Genomic DNA, 18,107 nt, shown 5'->3' with positions numbered 1-18,107 from the left:
GTTTTGAAATGTCTATCAAGACAAAAGGCTGAAGTGATAAGACACCGTGCCTGGAAATGAGAAAAAGAATGATAATAATATTTTTTTATGTTTTTAATACATATCTTTTTTTGTGAATTCACATTTTCTTAAATATCTTGCGAAAACGATGATCACAGTTTATGTCATACTAGTAGTGGGATATTTCTCTCTCTCTCTCTCTCTCTCTCTCTCTCTCTCTCTCTCTCTCTCTCTCTCTCTCTCTCTCTCTCTCTCTCCGTGTAAAAATAAATAAAACTATATGAATATTTACACTCAAGACATGATCGCAATCTTTGATATTTCAAAGTCTCCGTCTCATCAAAACTTCTCAAGACAGATGATCCAACTAAAGCACTCCCTTTATCAATTTCAACCCAATATCATGAAATTTTCATCCTGAAGCCCCTAATAATTTATCTAAAACTATCGTCGGACTTTTAACTTCTTATTTTCCATCACCTGCAGACTGGAGAGTCAAAGTTTTCCCGAAACAAAATCGTCAGGGAGTATTGCAAACACAATGCATTTTAAAAACCTCTCACAAAGTGATATGAGTTATATATAGTTGTGAAATTATCCGTTAAAGGTTTAAAAGCTTATAGGCCGCTCATGAATGGCAGAGGCAAGGGACAGTAACGTTGCCCTAGCTAGCAGGATAATGCCCTGGAGACTGATCATATACACATGATCAGTGCCCAAGCCCCTCTCCATTCAAGCTACGACCAGGCAGGGCCAGGCAATGGCTGCAAACACCCCCATCCTTAGCTCAAAAATATGATGAGATTGCAGCGACGAAAAGAACTAACGAGTTTGAACGTGACTCGAACCCCAGTTGGAGATCTCCAGACAGGGACGTTTCCAATAGACCTAATAATAATAATAAGAATAGGGAAGAGGGGAATATGGGGAAAGGAAGAGTACCCCTGGATACAATCCAGTTTATAGCCCGAAGCCAGGTACTCGGGATGGGAAAGATTAAGGAAATAGGGAGGAAGAGAAGGACAGGAGAAGAATAAAAGAGAGGGGCAGACCCTCTTGCGACACCACAACCAGTTGTCATTGAACAGATTGTAAATTCCTGGATACATGAGCTGTATATAATTATAATAAAAGTACTTAGGCATAATACTTTTCCTCCTTATAAATGTACCCCTAAACTTCATAAAATGCTTTTTTGTTGACCAGGCGGACATGAGTCTTTTTATAGTTTATTTATGACATATTTGTTTTTGATGTTATTAATAGTTTATATATGACATGTCTGTTTTGACGTTGTTACTTATTTTAGAATGATTTATTGTTAATTTGTTCTCTTCATTTATTTATTTCCTTATTTCCTTCCCTCACTGGGCTATTTTTTCTTGTTGGAACCTCTAGGCTTACAGCATCTTGCTTTATAACTGGGGTTGTAGCTTGGATAGTAATAATAATGATAATAATAATAATAATTATTATTATTATTTATGCTTTCATCTATAGTTTCATTATTTCTCGGCTTGTTTAGTTAGAATGCTTTCCTGATATGTGCATATGATTCTTTCCTCAAAATTAAACGATTTGTAAACTGGGATGTCAATATTTACTGTATATTCACTGCATCTTAAATATTTCTAAACTTATTCTGATACCTTATGTAGGCCTTAATAGAATTGCACGGTTTCCCTTTTACTTTAAGTGAGGTAAATAAATAAAAAAATCTCATACCAGTGTTAATGCTATACATGGACATTGAGTACGAGAAAAAAAAGTGAATAAAATGGAGATCAAGGTAAATAGATGAAAATGCGAGTGAAAAAAACTCTAATTGTACAGTAGAGATTAGTGCTTTCACAAAATATTTACAAACACACAAATATAATCACATTATTATTATTATTATTATTATTATTATTATTATTATTATTATTATTACTTGCTAAGCTACAACCCTAGTTGGAAAAGCAGGATGGTATAAGCCCATGGGCCCCAGCTGGGAAAATAGCCCAGTGAGGAAAGGAAACAAGAAAAATAAAATATCTTTTTAAAGAACAGTAACATGAAAATAAAAATTTCCTATATGAAATATAAAATCTTTAAGAAACAAGAGGAACAGAAATTAGATATAATAGTGTGCATGAGTGTACCCACAAGCAAGAGAATTCTAACCCAAGACAGTGGAAGACTATGGTGGAGAGGCTATGGCATTACCCAAGACTAGAGAATAATAGTTTGATTTTTGAGTGTCCTCCTAGAAAGCTGCTTACCATAGGTAAGGAGTCTCTTCTACCCTTACCAAGAGGAAAGTGGCCAATGACCAATTACATTACCGTAGTTAACCCCTTGGGTGAAAATGCATTGTTTGGTAATCTCAATGATGTCATGAGTATGAGGACAGAGGAGAATCTGTAAAGAGTAGGCCAGACTATTCGGTGTATGTGTAGGCAAAGGGAAAGTGAATTAATGTTTATCACAAACCTTATGATATGATTGACAACAGGATGGTCAGCGTTGAGAGTCAGAAGAACAAGAAGACATCCCTTGGCTTGATGCTCTACAGTTTGCCAAGCTAACTTTCCAAGCATCTCTTCAATCGTGGATTTGCTGTTCTCATATTTTAAATCTATATACCTCTGGCGGTTCCTCAGATCTGCTAATGGATAAGCAAGGCTGTTTTCCTTCGTCTGTTGTCTCTCGTTCTTAAATGATTTGTTTTTGCCCATGTATTCATAAGCATTAACAGCTGCTCTATGTTCAATTTGCTTTTCATTCGACTTCTTGCCTTTAACATCTCCCACCAAGAGAAAGAATATGAAAAAGTGATGAATCACCAACCTGGAATTTAAAAAGATTAACAGCCATAGTTTGACTTTGAAAAGAATAATAATCACATTTTGAATTTAAAATTAATAATAGTATTAGTTACGTAGAGAATATCATCTTATTTTCTGCATAATTTTCTTAGTTTTGTTTATTATATCTTTAATTTCGTTAATGATATGAAATAATTACTTTCATCAAATAGGTTTGCATGTTTTCCTTTTCATAAGTAAGAAAAATAATGACACTTAATAGCCCGCAATTCCAAATTACAGGGAGTAATTTATCTGTTGTGTAAATATATTGTCGACATAGGCTATTTTTACCTGTTCGTTCATGAATTCCATTTAATTAAACGATATTTTACTTCTATTTTTTTAGTACGAGTACCCAGTAATTGAACACATACAGTAATAATCCTAAAAGATAGATAAGTTTAAAGATGACTGCTTTCAATTCCAATTTCATTAAAATAGATGCTCACCAAAACGTCAGCTAGGGCCAGCCCAATCCCCACTGTGGTGCCTAACCTCAGCAGTGGCCTCCCTAGTGAACCGCTTAAACTCACGACCCCGGGCTGGGATCGATCTGCTGCAATGTGAATGCTAGGCGAACACGTTACCACTGTACTAGCCAGGAGGGTAGTAGCTTCGTATAACTTGCATACATTTGTAATAGCCACTCTCATCTCTTAGGACGTTCATGAGTTATGAGCTTTGAACCCAGGTGGTGGCCGATGTGGTAACGTCCCTGACTGGTGAAAGCCAGACTGGGGTTCGAGTCCCGATCAAACACGTTAGTTTCTTTGGTCACTGCAATCTCACTATCCTTGTAAGTTAAGGATGGGGGGGGGGTGGAGTTTGAGGAGCCTATAGGTGTATCTGCAGCGTCATCAGCAGTCATTGCCTGGCCCTCCTTGGTCCTAGCTTGGATGAAGAGGGGGCTTGGGCGCTGATCATATGTATATATGTACAGTCTATAAGGCATTGTCTTGCTCGATTAGGCCATGCCCCTGCCAGTCATGAGCGGCCTTTAAACCGTTAAAGGACAAATATGATAACCTGCTAGCTTGAAATACTGAGGTTAATGGGATTTTGACCTAAACCATTTGCCTTCGGTGAAGGATATTCATCTATTTCACCTCAAGAATATGTCAACATAATCTATCTAATCTAAATACATATACCTAGAGCTGTACTAGTACCATCCTAATTATTATTATTATTATTATTATTATTATTATTATTATTATTATTTTAAGCTAAGCTACAACCCTACTTGAAAAAGCAAGATGATATAAGCCCAAGGGCTCCAACAGGGAAAAATAGCCCAGTGAGGAAAGGAAACAAGGAAATAAATAAACTACGCAAGAAGTAATGAACAATCAAATAAAATATTTCAAGAATAATGACAACATTAGGATAGATCGTGCATATATAAACTAAAAAAAAAAAAAAAAAACTTCCAAAAAAACTAGAGGAAGAGAAATAAGAAAGTGAGCCCTAGTGTACCCTCAAGTAAGAGAACTCTATCCCAAGACAGTGGAAGACCATGATACAGAGGCTATGGCACTACACAATGGTATGCCTAATTTCTAATGTCTACAATTACAAAATAATATAAGAATTCATTATAGATGCAGGAATACATTATTGCACTGAAATAAAATGTTAGAAATAGGTTAGATATATAGCATCATCATTATTATTACTACATCTGTTAATATTATCATTATTATCATTATTATTATTACTACTACTATTATCATTATCATTATTATTGTTACTATTATTATTATTATTATTATTATTATTATTATTATTATTATTATTTATGTTGTGGTTTTTGTTACTACCTAAGCTACAACCCTAGTTAGAAAAGCAGGATGCTTATGCACAGGGGCTCCAACAGGGTAAATAACACAGTGAAGAAAGGATATAAGAAAACGGATAGCATAGTGTGCATGAGTGTACTCTCAAGCAAGAGAACTCTAACCCAAGACAGTGGATGACCATGGTACAGAGGCTATGGCACTACCCAAGACTAAAGAACAATGGTTTTATTTTGGAGTGTCCTAGAAGAGTTGCGGCTTATCAATAGATCTTAGGGTGATTTAGTAGTATGATGTATTACACATGAGTCTTTTTATAGTTTATATATGACATATCTATTTTTGACGTTGTTAATAGTTTATATAGGACATATTGTTGCTGCTTTAGAATGACATATTGTTAACTTGTTCTCATCATTTATTTATTTCCTTAGTTCCATTCCTCACTGGGCTATTTTTCCCAATTGGAGCCCTTGGGCTTATAGCATCTTGCTTTTTCAAGTAGGGTTGTAACTTGGCTAGTAATAATGATAATAATAATTACGTTCTTCTATATTCATTTCGTCCTACGGTTAAATGATCATGAGGCTAATGTTCAGGACATCTGTTTGAGCATGAGGTTAATCCTCAGGACATCCCTTTGGGCATGAGACTAATCTTCAGGAAATCTCTTTGGGCATGAGACTAATCTTCAGGAAATCTCTTTGGGCATGAGACTAATCTTCAGGAAATCTGTTTGGGCATGAGACTAATCTTCAGGAAATCTCTTTTGGGCATGAGACTAATCTTCAGGAAATTTCTTTGGGCATGAGACTAATCTTCAGGAAATCTGTTTGGGCATGAGACTAATCTTCAGGAAATCTCTTTTGGGCATGAGACTAATCTTCAGGAAATTTCTTTGGGCATGAGACTAATCTTCAGGAAATCCCTTTGGGCATGAGACTAATATTCAGGAAATCTCTTAGGGCAGGAGACTAATCTTCAGGAAATCCCTTTGGGCATGAGACTAATATTCAGGAAATCTCTTAGGGCAGGAGACTAATCTTCAGGAAATCTCTTTGGGTATGAGACTAATCTTCAGGAAATCCCTTTGGGCATGAGACTAATATTCAGGAAATCTCTTAGGGCAGGAGACTAATCTTCAGGAAATCTCTTTGGGTATGAGACTAATCTTCAGGAAATCCCTTTGGGCATGAGACTAATATTCAGGAAATCTCTTAGGGCAGGAGACTAATCTTCAGGAAATCTCTTAGGGCATGAGACTAATCTTCAGGAAATCCCTTTGGGCATGAGACTAATATTCAGGAAATCTCTTAGGGCAGGAGACTAATCTTCAGGAAATCTCTTTGGGTATGAGACTAATCTTCAGGAAATCTCTCTGGGCATGACACTAATCTTCAGGACATCTCTTTGGGCAGAAATTTAAAATGGGTGATTATCTGCAATGACAAATATTTCCCGATTCACTTAAGAGATACGAGGTTCATATCAAAACAACCCTTTGCAGTTATATAAACTTTATGTTTTTGTATAGACAAACAATTATATAGTATTTTAAATGCACATCAGCCAATGGAAATATCATATATTATAAAATGAAAGGCCTCGGGTGAGATTAAATCCAGATTGCTTCAAAGGAAAAGAATTTTGCCTCCTCTTTAACTTAGTACAAACGTGGCCCTCTTCTTTCCATCTCTTGATCCATCGATAGACAGTTGTTGTGCTCACGCCGGTTTCGTAAGCAATTCTCTGCACTGACAATCCATAGTACCATAGCCACACTAAGTGCGCTCGCGTTCCTAGCACTTCTGGTTTATTTGAGCGCATCTTTTGCAGTTTTATCCTGCAATTAAATTTATTCTAGAATTAGCAATAATATTCTGCTCTCCGTTCATCAACAACACTTAAAAATTTGCATTAAGAAAACGGTAGATGTCTGGCAACATTTATTCCAGGATTTTTACCGTGTTAAATACGGTTATATTGACCTAAAAGCGTGATATTACGGTCACAAACCCGTAAAAGTTAATATAAAAAGCAAGGTAAAATTACGGTCGCATGTATTTTACTGAAATAGGGTTGAGAACAGTATATTTTTACGGAAAATTTCCGATAAAAATTACGGTTTTTTCTAACAGTGTACTTAAAAATTAGCTGTATTCATACTTAAATATACCTGTCAATTAACTGTATTTTTACACTAAGTTTTCCTTATCTCTGAAAATCATTATATGTCTTGATCATTTTGATAATATTCGTCTAAAATGTATTCAGTCTAATACTGCAATCAAATTGATTTTGAAATTAGCAATTATATTCTGCTTTCCCTTCATCATCTACTCAATAGTTAGCTGTATTTTTGCTCTAAGTTTTCCTTATCACTAAAAAATATTATATGTTTTAAACATTTTGATAATATTCTTCTAAAATATATTCAATTTGATACTGCAGTCAAATTGATTTTATAGTTAACAAATATGTCTTATTTTCATATTATTTATTATCTATTCAAGTATACTTGTCAATTACCTTTTTTCGTGCACCAAGATATTTTGATCACTGAAAAATAATAATGTATTCGAATTATCTTTTTATAACATCCTTCTAAATCATAGAATCAATTTCATACCTCAGGCCGCTGTATTAATTATTGAATATGGTATTCGAATTAATAAACTCTCTATAGACTTGTTATAATCTATGATAAAGAATTACCTGGAGGCACCAGTGTATCTGACTTCACCTTAATTGTTCAGTAGCTAATTTCCTCTTGGTAAGGGTAGAGGAGACTCTTAAGCTATGATAAAAAGCTCTTCTAAGAGAAGTTCACTCCGAAATCTAACAATTGTACTCTAGTCTTGGGTAGTGTCATAGCCTCTATAGTCTATACCATGGCCTTCCACTGTCTTGGGTTAGATTTCTCTTGGTTGAGGATACACTCAAGAAAACTATTCTATCTGTTTCCTTATTTCGTTTCCTCACTTGGCTATTTTCTCTGTTGGAGACTTTGGACTTATAATATCCTGGTTTTCTTGGAAAATAGCCCAGTGATGAGAGGAAACAAGGAAAAAATATAAACTGCAAAAGAAGTAATGAACAATTAGAATAAAATATTTTGAGAACAATAACAACAGTAAGATATATGAACTATAAAAACTTAGAAAACAGAGGAAGAGAAATAAGATAGAATAGTGTACCTAAGTGTACCCTCCTGGTAAAGGAGAGAGTATAATACACCTATAAAATGAGTTAAGGATATTTAGAATAGCTCAAAAAGAGTAAACAAGTTACTTGTAACTCACATGATATCAACGGTAGAATCCTTCAGGGAGGAACGTTATATAGCTGCAACACTCGTCAGTTCCTTTGCTTGACTGTGCATGCAAGGAAGACGCGAGCAGAACGAAAGCAGCATTTATAATAAGAATCCCTTATTCTGATTTTGCGCAACAGTTACCACGGCAATTTAAAGATATTGATTTACCAGGGAGCAATAATCGAAAATGTCAAAAAAGGAAATGGACACTGATATTAGATCCGTATATGGAATTATATACAAATGGCGGTTTATCTTCAATCCTTGAAATTTGAACTTCAGAAGTTCAAACCTGCAGCAATTTGTTTTATGTTGAACAGGCTGTTATGTATTTATATAGTTTATATATGGAATATCTGTTTCAATTTTGTTAATGTTTTAAAATATTTGATTTTAATTGTTCATTACTTTTCATATAGTTTATCTGTTTCTTTATTTTCTTTACTCACCGGGATGTTTTTCCCTGTTAGAGCCCTTGGGTTTATAGCATCTTGCTTTCCCAACAAGGATTGTAGCTTTTCTAGTAATAATAATAATATATAATAATAATAATAATAATAATAATAATATATGTGAATACATATATGATTAATGTGAGTGCATATTATACACATATACAGTATACATACAGTTTATGCCACACATATATATATATATATATATATACTGTATATATATATATAATATATATATATATATATATATATGTATATATATAAATTGATTGATTTATTGATTGATAGAAAGGTACTGCTGTATGCATATATACACATGTATATATGAATACATTAAGATACACAGTATATATATATATATATATATATATAGATAGATAGATAGATGGATAGATAATACATATATATATGGTATATATATGCATATATATACTGTAGTTATATATATATATATATATATATATATTTATATATTTATATATATGAGTGTGTATGTGTATGGGTATATACGCATACCATGTTTTTATATGCATAGATAGGACAAATCAATGAAGATATAAAATCTTATTTGCATAAAGAAGTCGTAAGTGACTGTCAGAAGTTCCAAAACCACCTGCATATTTGATATGTCACTCAAGACTCTTGGCTAATGCGATTTAGGCTCCTCCCACCATTGCGTAGACTTCTCAAATACAAGCGTCTATTTTTGTCTAATATATTCCACTACAAATGTTTTGTTTGTATAGCTGTAATCTCATTACCTCCGCCTACGAAGTTAGGAGGAGGTTATATTTTCGCCCCTGTATGTCCATTTAAAGGTTTAAAGGTTTAACGGTCGCTCATGAATGGCAGAGGCAAGGGACATTGACATTGTCCTAGCAGGACAATGCCCTAGAGACTGACTATACATTATATGATCAGCACCCAAGCCTCCTCTCCACCCAAGCTAGGACCAGGGAGGGGCAAGCAGTGGCTGCTGATGACTCAGCAGAGGGACCTATAGGCTCCCCCAAACCCCCCAATCTTAGCTCACAAGGATGGTAAGGTTGCGGAAACTAATGGCACTAACGAGTCTTAGCGGGACTCGAACTCCAGACTGGTAAGCACCAGGCAGATACGTTACCTATCAGGTCTGTTTACTTGTTTGTTTGTTTGTTTGTTTGTTAATAACTTCCTACCCACAATTTTCCTTTCAGGGATTAATTCTTATGTTGAGACGTTGAAGATATTCAATGTTGAAAATCCTAGATCGAAGGCCAAGGTCAAGGTCGAGCAAAAGGTCGACGAATTAACCCTAACCTTCATGCATGATTATCACACAGACTTCAATTACGCCTATTACGCCTACGATCTAAATTGATGCTAGGTAGGGCAATCTTGGGTTTAGAAATAAGCTGCCGTGGACAAGGTCTGCACTCTCAGGGTGTTTATCTAGTTGTACCTGTTATATTGTAAAAATCTCTATCGGTATGTCATTGCTGTAAATGTACCTTTACGGAAGAAGACGAAACTAGTTAGCGGTCACATAGACTTTTAATTTTTGTCTTAGGGTTTCATTGCATATACTGTATATCTCTCCTATATATCTCCCCTATATGATATGTAAATATGTGTGTGCTAAAAGAAATATAAATTGAATCTGTTGAGATGGACTGTTTGTATAGTTTATGTAATGTAGGTGTGGGTTATCAACAAGTTAATAGATTTTGAGATAAGTATATGGAATTATAAATAGTGTAGCGAAGATGAGAGAATGAGTCAGATCGATAGGTAACTGAAAGAGTGCATTATTAGGAATCGTAAGGTAGGAGGGAGGGAAGGCAAAGAAATATATATGTGGATGCGGTAAAAGATGTAATGAATAGGGAGGGACTTGATGTCCAAAAAGCAAAATAGAGCATTTAAAGTAGGGAGGATTGGGTTGATTGTGTACAGTGAGACAAATTATTGTTATTGCTACTAGCTAAGCTACAGCCCTAGTTGAAAAAGCAGGATGCTACCAGTCCAAGAGCCCAGACAATGATAATTGACAAGTGACGAAAGGAAATAAGGAAACAAATAGAATAGTGTGCCAGAGTGTACTGTACCAACCGTTTGTCACACGATCGTACATAGTAACAACATTTCATTTTTTGTATATATTATGCTTGTATCTTCGCTCTCCCCCCTCGCACTGATAGGGACCTGAAATAATATGTTTGTTTTTCTCACCCATTAACTGTTAACTAGTGCGGTTGTCGGTTGAACATGAAATTGCCTGTTATGCTTTGTATGCCTTCTTTGCCTGGAGTTTATGTATATATAAACGTATGTTCTGTAATAAAGTTACTCAGTTGCTTTCCTCCTGCCCTCTTAGTCACAGCCTCTCTCACCCCGTTACAGTACCCTCAAGCAAAAGAACTCTAACCCAAGACAATGGAAGACCATGGTACAGAGGCTATAGCACTACCAAAGATTAGATGCAATGGCTTTATTTTGGAGTGCCCTTCTCCTACCCTTACCAATTGGAAAGAATCCACTGAAAAATTACAGTGCAGAACTTGACCTCTTGAGTCAAGAAGAATTTTCGGTTATTTCAGGGTATTCAAGGGTATGAGGAAAGAGGAGAATATGTAAATAACAGGCCAGACTATTAGGTATATGTAGGCAAAGGAAAAATTAGCCGTAACTAGAGAAGGATCCAATGTTATACGATCTGGCCGATCATAGGTCCCATTAACTCAATAGCAAATGGCTGGTGCCTTCACTAGCCTACAACTGCTGTTATTGTATGAAGCAGAAAACATTTTATGAATTTTACTATAAGGGGGTGATGCATGAATCATTAGAATAACTGTCCTTTAATAAAAACGCAATGCAAATCTATCATATACGTGTGTGTTTATGTGTTAACATACAAATTTCCTTCGTGCAAAGGGTAGCGGCAAGATAGTTCATCTCTTAAGTTTGATGATAGTAGTTCCCTTTCTTGACTTTTTAGTTTAGTAGGGGGTAAAGCAAAGAATGATACATAGATATGATGAGCGTGAGGCGAGATTGCACATCAAATATTTCAATATTCTCATTCTCACAAAGGATTTTAAGATAAAGGCATACAAAGGGTACATGTATACATGGTGGAGTAAAGAGAACTTTGGGTGTGGAGGAAATGCTCCCCCTAAATCTCGATGAAGTCACTGGCAGCAGGGTGATGGATTGAGTTTAAGGCGACAGACAAGATGTCTCTATAGCTTATACTCTTGATGCCTGGCGGAAGATCTTACTGGAATCAGTATGGACCGTTAGGGGTCACTTGCCTTAGTTAGATAGGCACTACATATCACAAGGAACTGGCTATCCTTTGATGATAAATTTAGCCAGTGAATCCTCTATGTAATTAGTCAGTCTATGGAAAGAGAAAATGATAGAATGGGCTCCAGTCCCGGGCGTAGTGGTGGTTAGGAATCTCCCGGTTTATAGCTACTCACACACAAAATTTCAAATTAGTGACTGGAATGTCAGAGCCAAGAATGAAATTGGGAAGTTACAGCAAGTGGAAAATGAATTTCAGAAGTATTATTTGGATATCTTGGTCTTAAGTGAAACGCGTTGTAAGAAGAACAGATGAAGTTGGAAGAGAAAGGGTAGCAACGATAATGACACCAAGAGCAGAAAAGGCATTAATGGACTAGAGAGCGATTAGTAGTAGATTGTTAATCTAAAAATTTAAAACAAAACAATGCAATATGAATATTATAGTTTGCTATGGCCCCAACAAATGATTCCCCGAAAGACAGGAAAAGGGAAAATTATGAAGAGCTGCAGAGTGTAATAAATGAGATCCCACAGAGAGATATGAAAGTTGTGATTAGTGACTTCAGTACTAAAGTTTGGAAGTAATAATCAAGCCATACAGAATGTGATTGATGTTGAGGGTCTTGGCGAGGCTGCAAATGATAAGGGAGCACATTTTATAAGTTTTGTTAAACCAAAAATTTTGTTATTAGAGGTACTCTTTTCCAGCACAAGGACATCCACAAGTATACATGGACTTCCCCATGTGGCAATTGCAAAATCAAATAGATCACGTAGCCCTTTAAAAAGAGAGAAGGACTCTGAGAAATGTAAGAAGCTATAGCACCCAACAGAACTGTAGATAGGATGCCTAAGTTTGATATAACCAAGCTTCTAGAAGAGGAGCACATAGAAACATATGCTATGGAATGCAAGAATTGATTTGCAGTCTTAGAGACTTTAAGAGACGAAAAGCAGACAATTAATGAACAATGATGTGAAATTAAGAGCATATATCAGTCACTTGGTAATGAAGTTCTGGGACATGCAGTTACAAGGAGAAAAACATAGATATCAAATAATACTTGGGATACTATAAAAAAGGAAAAAGTTCCCAAGGAAGAAATGAAAATTACACGGAGAGCATGCTAAGTATTGCAGTATTGATAGTGAGGTTAAAAGAAAAGCCAGGAATGATTGGAGAAAATATTTAGACAGGAAAGTAGATGAAGCTGACAAAGTTATGAATTCAAGGAGTGGCTATTAAGTAAAAATTGCTCATAGAATTATTAACGAAATCTCTATTGGGCCAAAAAAGAAGAAGCATATACCCTTAAAAAAAGACCGATGGATATGTTATAACAACAGAAGATGAAGAAAGGGAACATTCGATGGAACAATTTATTAAAGTCATGAATAGGAGATATGAAGGGAATAATTTGTTTGATATACCTGAAGCTGAGGAAGACCTTGATGCGCTCATGGATGAATTCAGTGTGCTTGAAGTCGAAGCTATCATTAAAAAACTAAAGAGATGGGAAACCCCTGGTTATGATGGAATAACTGCAGAGATGATATTTGCCGAAACTGAAGTGACTCCCAGATTACTTACAACATTATTCTATGGAATGTTGCGCGAAGAGCTAAAACCTGACAAATGTGAACTAGGAATGTTGGTGGAAAAAAAAAAGACCTGACTGATTATAATGATTACAGGGTCGTCAGCTGTAATGAAAATATATATAGTAGTACGCTCATTCTGAAGAGACTAGAGAGAAAATTTAATGAAAATCGGAAAATGAACAAGGTAGAAGTTATACTGACCTAATTTTCATTTTAAGACATGTTGTACAGCAATATGTAGAATATAGAAATACACATTTTGATAGCATTTGTGGACTATGAAAAAGCCTTGGATAGTATGCACCAACTAATTTTTTGGAGAGTCCTGTGTTACTAAGGAGTTCCTCTTAAATATGCAAATTTGAATAAGTCTGTTCATGAGCATAGCAAGTGCAAAGTTAATGTTAGTGAAGTTCTATCAAATTAATTTCCAGTAAACAGTGAAGTATTCCAAGGGAATGTGTCGTCACCTATGTTGTTTATCGTCCTCGTGGATTTTGTAATGCAAAGAAAAGTTAGTGATGGTGGAAAAGAATTGAACTGGATTGGAACTGTTGATGACGCTGTCTTTATTAGCAGAACACCACAGGACTTGCAAAGCTTGCTTACCAGAATGCAAGAAATAATACGAGGTTGTGCTCAGGATAAATAGAAGAAAGACAGAGATGATGAGAACAGAATATGCAATGGAAGATGAAATATCATTGGAAAGAGAAAGGATTAATGAGGTTGAATCATATAGATATTTAGTAACTGTGATCTCTAATACAGGATCTTTAGAATTTGAGTTTAATGAAAGATTGAAGAAAGCAAAACAGACAATGGCTAGATTAAGTAAAACTTGGAAATCAAATTGACTGAAATTACATATAATAATCAAGCTACGAGTATATATCAGTTTAGTGAGATCTCTGTTACTGTGTTGATACGAGTCATGGTTTGGAAATAACATAATATCCAACAGATTATGTAAATTTGAAAACAAAGCCCTCAGAAGAATATTGGAAGATAAATGGCAGGACATGATTAGAAACGAAATTATAAGAGATTACTCGAGTGCCATATGTGGATCAGATCATGATGAGGGGTAGATGGAGAAGGTTTGGACATGCTCTCTGTACTCCCCAAGAGAGATTAGTTTGCCAACTTTCAACTGGGCTCCACAAGGGTACAAGAGTTAGAAGACCCATGCCTACATGGCTGAGGATATATGAAGCGTGAAGTTGGAGATAAAGATTGGATTTAAAAGTTCAAGATAGAGAAGACTGGCGAAATCTAACTGATACTCTTTGCGTAAATAGGCGTAGGAGGAGATGATGATGATGATGGTGATTATATATATATATATATATATATACAATATATACATATATATATATATATATATACATATATATGTATATATATATATATACTGTATATATATATATATATATATATATGTGTGTGTGTGTGATATATTATATACATATGCATGTGTGTAAATATATACATATATACATACATATATATATAGATATATATATATATATATATATATACATATATCCAAACACTTGCTCTTTATTATGCAGGGTAATATAGTTTTGATAATTTTCACGCCACATCTCTATCAATTCTGTTTAAAAGTTCATTTGTTCCATGCATCCAATAACCTTGTGGAAATCTACACCGTTCCTCGATTATCAGTCATCTTGTTATCTGTCTCCATTTTTTTTTTTTTTTTTTTTTTTTTTTGGTAAAAATGTCACCACACACAATTTTATTGGTATGCTAATCAAAGCTTTGCTCTTATAATTCTTAGTAATTTCTATTACCATTAGCTTTGTAAACTGCGACAAGTAATCTTATTATTTTCATGGTAACTTCCATTATCGAAACATACCTTACTCATCCTGGTCATTGACTCAATAAGACTGTCACCCTAGCACCTCCCAATCTTACTTGTAGTAACATTAGTTCCTCATGATTTTCCATTAACCAACGTTTTTAATATACTTTCTAACGTCCTCTGCAGTCATCATTATCGTTAATACTGTAGTTATTATCATTACTAGACAAGCTGCTACGGTATATTAAGAAGTAAAAAGCTACAAAGTCCAAGGGTGTTGATAAGCCAAGTGTGGAATAGATATCGATAAGCAAAGAATACTAATAAAAAGAGATAACAAAATACATATCGAGCAAATCATATTTGAAGCTAATCACGGGCCTGGTAACTACTTGAGTATGATTGGTTCTCCAGTTGAGGCATCTGATCATACTTTGATTTTATTAGCAGTGAAGACTGAGTAGCCTGTCCCTGATTTTCCATCTCATGGAAGATTTATATGAAATCTCAAGCAGACTGGAATGGCATTTTAAAATGATCTTTTGGGCTTGAATTGGTAACAATTGTATAATAGTGTTAATCTTGTTGATCCTTTGAATGAGAATCTAGTCGACATAATTGATAGGCGTATCTCTTCTTGTGCGAAAGTCAAACCACGGTTCAGTGATAAATGTAGACGTGCTTATTTGGAGAAGCAGGAGGTTTCAACTGAAAGGGAATACAATTTAAACCCTATAAGAAACCCTCTCTGGTGCAGCCTAGGAACATTAGTAGCAGGCTACCATTAAACTTGCAGTCTTTGGTGTAGATGCAACAGTTTTTCCTTTACTTAAACTAGATAGCTCTGCCAATCACTGTTCAAAGGCATAGGCAACCCCCTTTGGCTGATGTGTTTCACAGCAGATTAATGAGAAACTTTATTTTCCTCATTCCTGTTTTCCTAAGGCTATCTTCAACATTCAACAAATTCTCAAAATGCTCACCACATTCATTGTTCTGACACTCATGTATTCTATAACCCTTTTCTATGTATTTATATCTCTTTTGAACTGGTTTATATTTCCATTGAAATTCTTCTTCACCATCATCCATTTTTACGCCTGTTTCTGTCTCTTTCTTTATTCTTGAATAACTCATTAATATATATGCATGCATGCTTGTGGTGGCCTATTGGTACCGTCCTTGCCTGGTAATCGCCAGACTGGAGTTCGAGCCCCGCTCAAGCTTGTTAATTTCTTTGGTCGCTGCAACCTCACCAATCTTTGTGAGCTAAGGATGGGGCGCTTTGGGGAGCCTAAAGGAATATCTGTTGAGTCATCAGCAGCCATTGCCTGGCTCTCCTTGGTCGTAGCTTGGGTGGAGAGTGGGCTTGGGTGATGATCATATTTATATATGGGTCAGTCTCTATAGCACTGTCGTGCTATAGAGTGTCCCTTACCTCTGCCATTCATGAGGGGCCTTTAAAACTTTAAACTCAAATATTCTATGCAAATAAATTGTTTATATGTATATATATATATATATATATATATATATATTATATGTTATATATAATATGCATTATTATTATTATTATTATTATTATTATTATTATTATTATTATTATTATTATATATGTATATATATACATATACATATATATATATATATATAATATATACATATATATATATAAATATACTGTATATATATATTATATATATATATGTGTGTGTGTGTGTGTGTGTGTGTGTGTCATAATCCACAAGAAGTACTCCAAAATCGGTACCGTGAGTATAATGAACATTTAGACATAAAGTTATATCTGCAGTATATATGAATATCAATGCCACTAACTTATTTCTTTGCGTTAAGGACTATTTTCTTCATATTCTTTGTTACCGCTCTTCTTAAAGGTCATAGAGAGACTCATATAATTAAGTAGAATCAATGAACTGCTCTCAAGTCGTACGAATTGACTCACTTATTTTCAATTTTTGTCAAAGCCCCGTAACTCAGTGTGCTCCAGTAATTGTGACCCATTGAAGACGGGTATAAAACAACAGTGCTTTCCTGCGATCCGTTAGTTGTCATCTGACAGGTCATTGGAACAGACGCTCCCTGTTTCGTCCAGCCTTTTACGATTCTTCCATCTTGAGTGAGTTCACTTCCTTTTACCGTATTTTTTCGTCAACTTTAGGTATATAACTCCTTTCATTTACATGATACAAAGTGGGGGTGATTTAGTGAGATGCTGGACAGCAAGACAAAAATATCTAACTTACATACTTAAAAACATGCGTATTTACTTACAACATATACATTCACATAAAAAACACGTACTACGTATGCAAATCTAGTTTTTGATCCAATATTCAGGAGGAGACGTGATGTCGATCATAGAGATCAGGTCTTGATAAGATATTATGAATATATATATATATATATATATATATACATATATATATATATATATATATATGTATATATACATATATATACACACACACACACATATATATATATATATATATACATATATATATATATATATATATATGTAAATTATATATTTTAATATATACAAATTATATATATATATATATATATAGATAGATAGATAGATAGATAGATAGAGAGAGATAGATAGATAGAGAGAGATAAATAGATAGAGAGAGTGAGATAGGTAGATATATAGATAGATTTTTACCTCTGCAACCTTTAAACCTATTAATGAAGCAAGATGATGAAGCTAGAATTTTATAATAAGTGCAGTGCAATAACATAGATATTTTGCAAGCAAATTATTATTATTATTATTATTATTATTATTATTATTGTTGTTATTATTATTACTACTACTACTACTACTAGATCAGCTACAACCCTATTTGGAAAAAGCAGAATGCTATAAGCACAAGGGCTCCAATAGGGAAAAATAGCCCAGTGAGGAAAGGAAACAAGGAAATAAAAGGACTAGAG

The sequence above is a fragment of the Palaemon carinicauda genome, chromosome 1, assembly GCF_036898095.1.
Source record: "Palaemon carinicauda isolate YSFRI2023 chromosome 1, ASM3689809v2, whole genome shotgun sequence".
NCBI lineage: Eukaryota > Metazoa > Arthropoda > Malacostraca > Decapoda > Palaemonidae > Palaemon > Palaemon carinicauda.
This window is presented reverse-complemented; position numbering follows the sequence as displayed.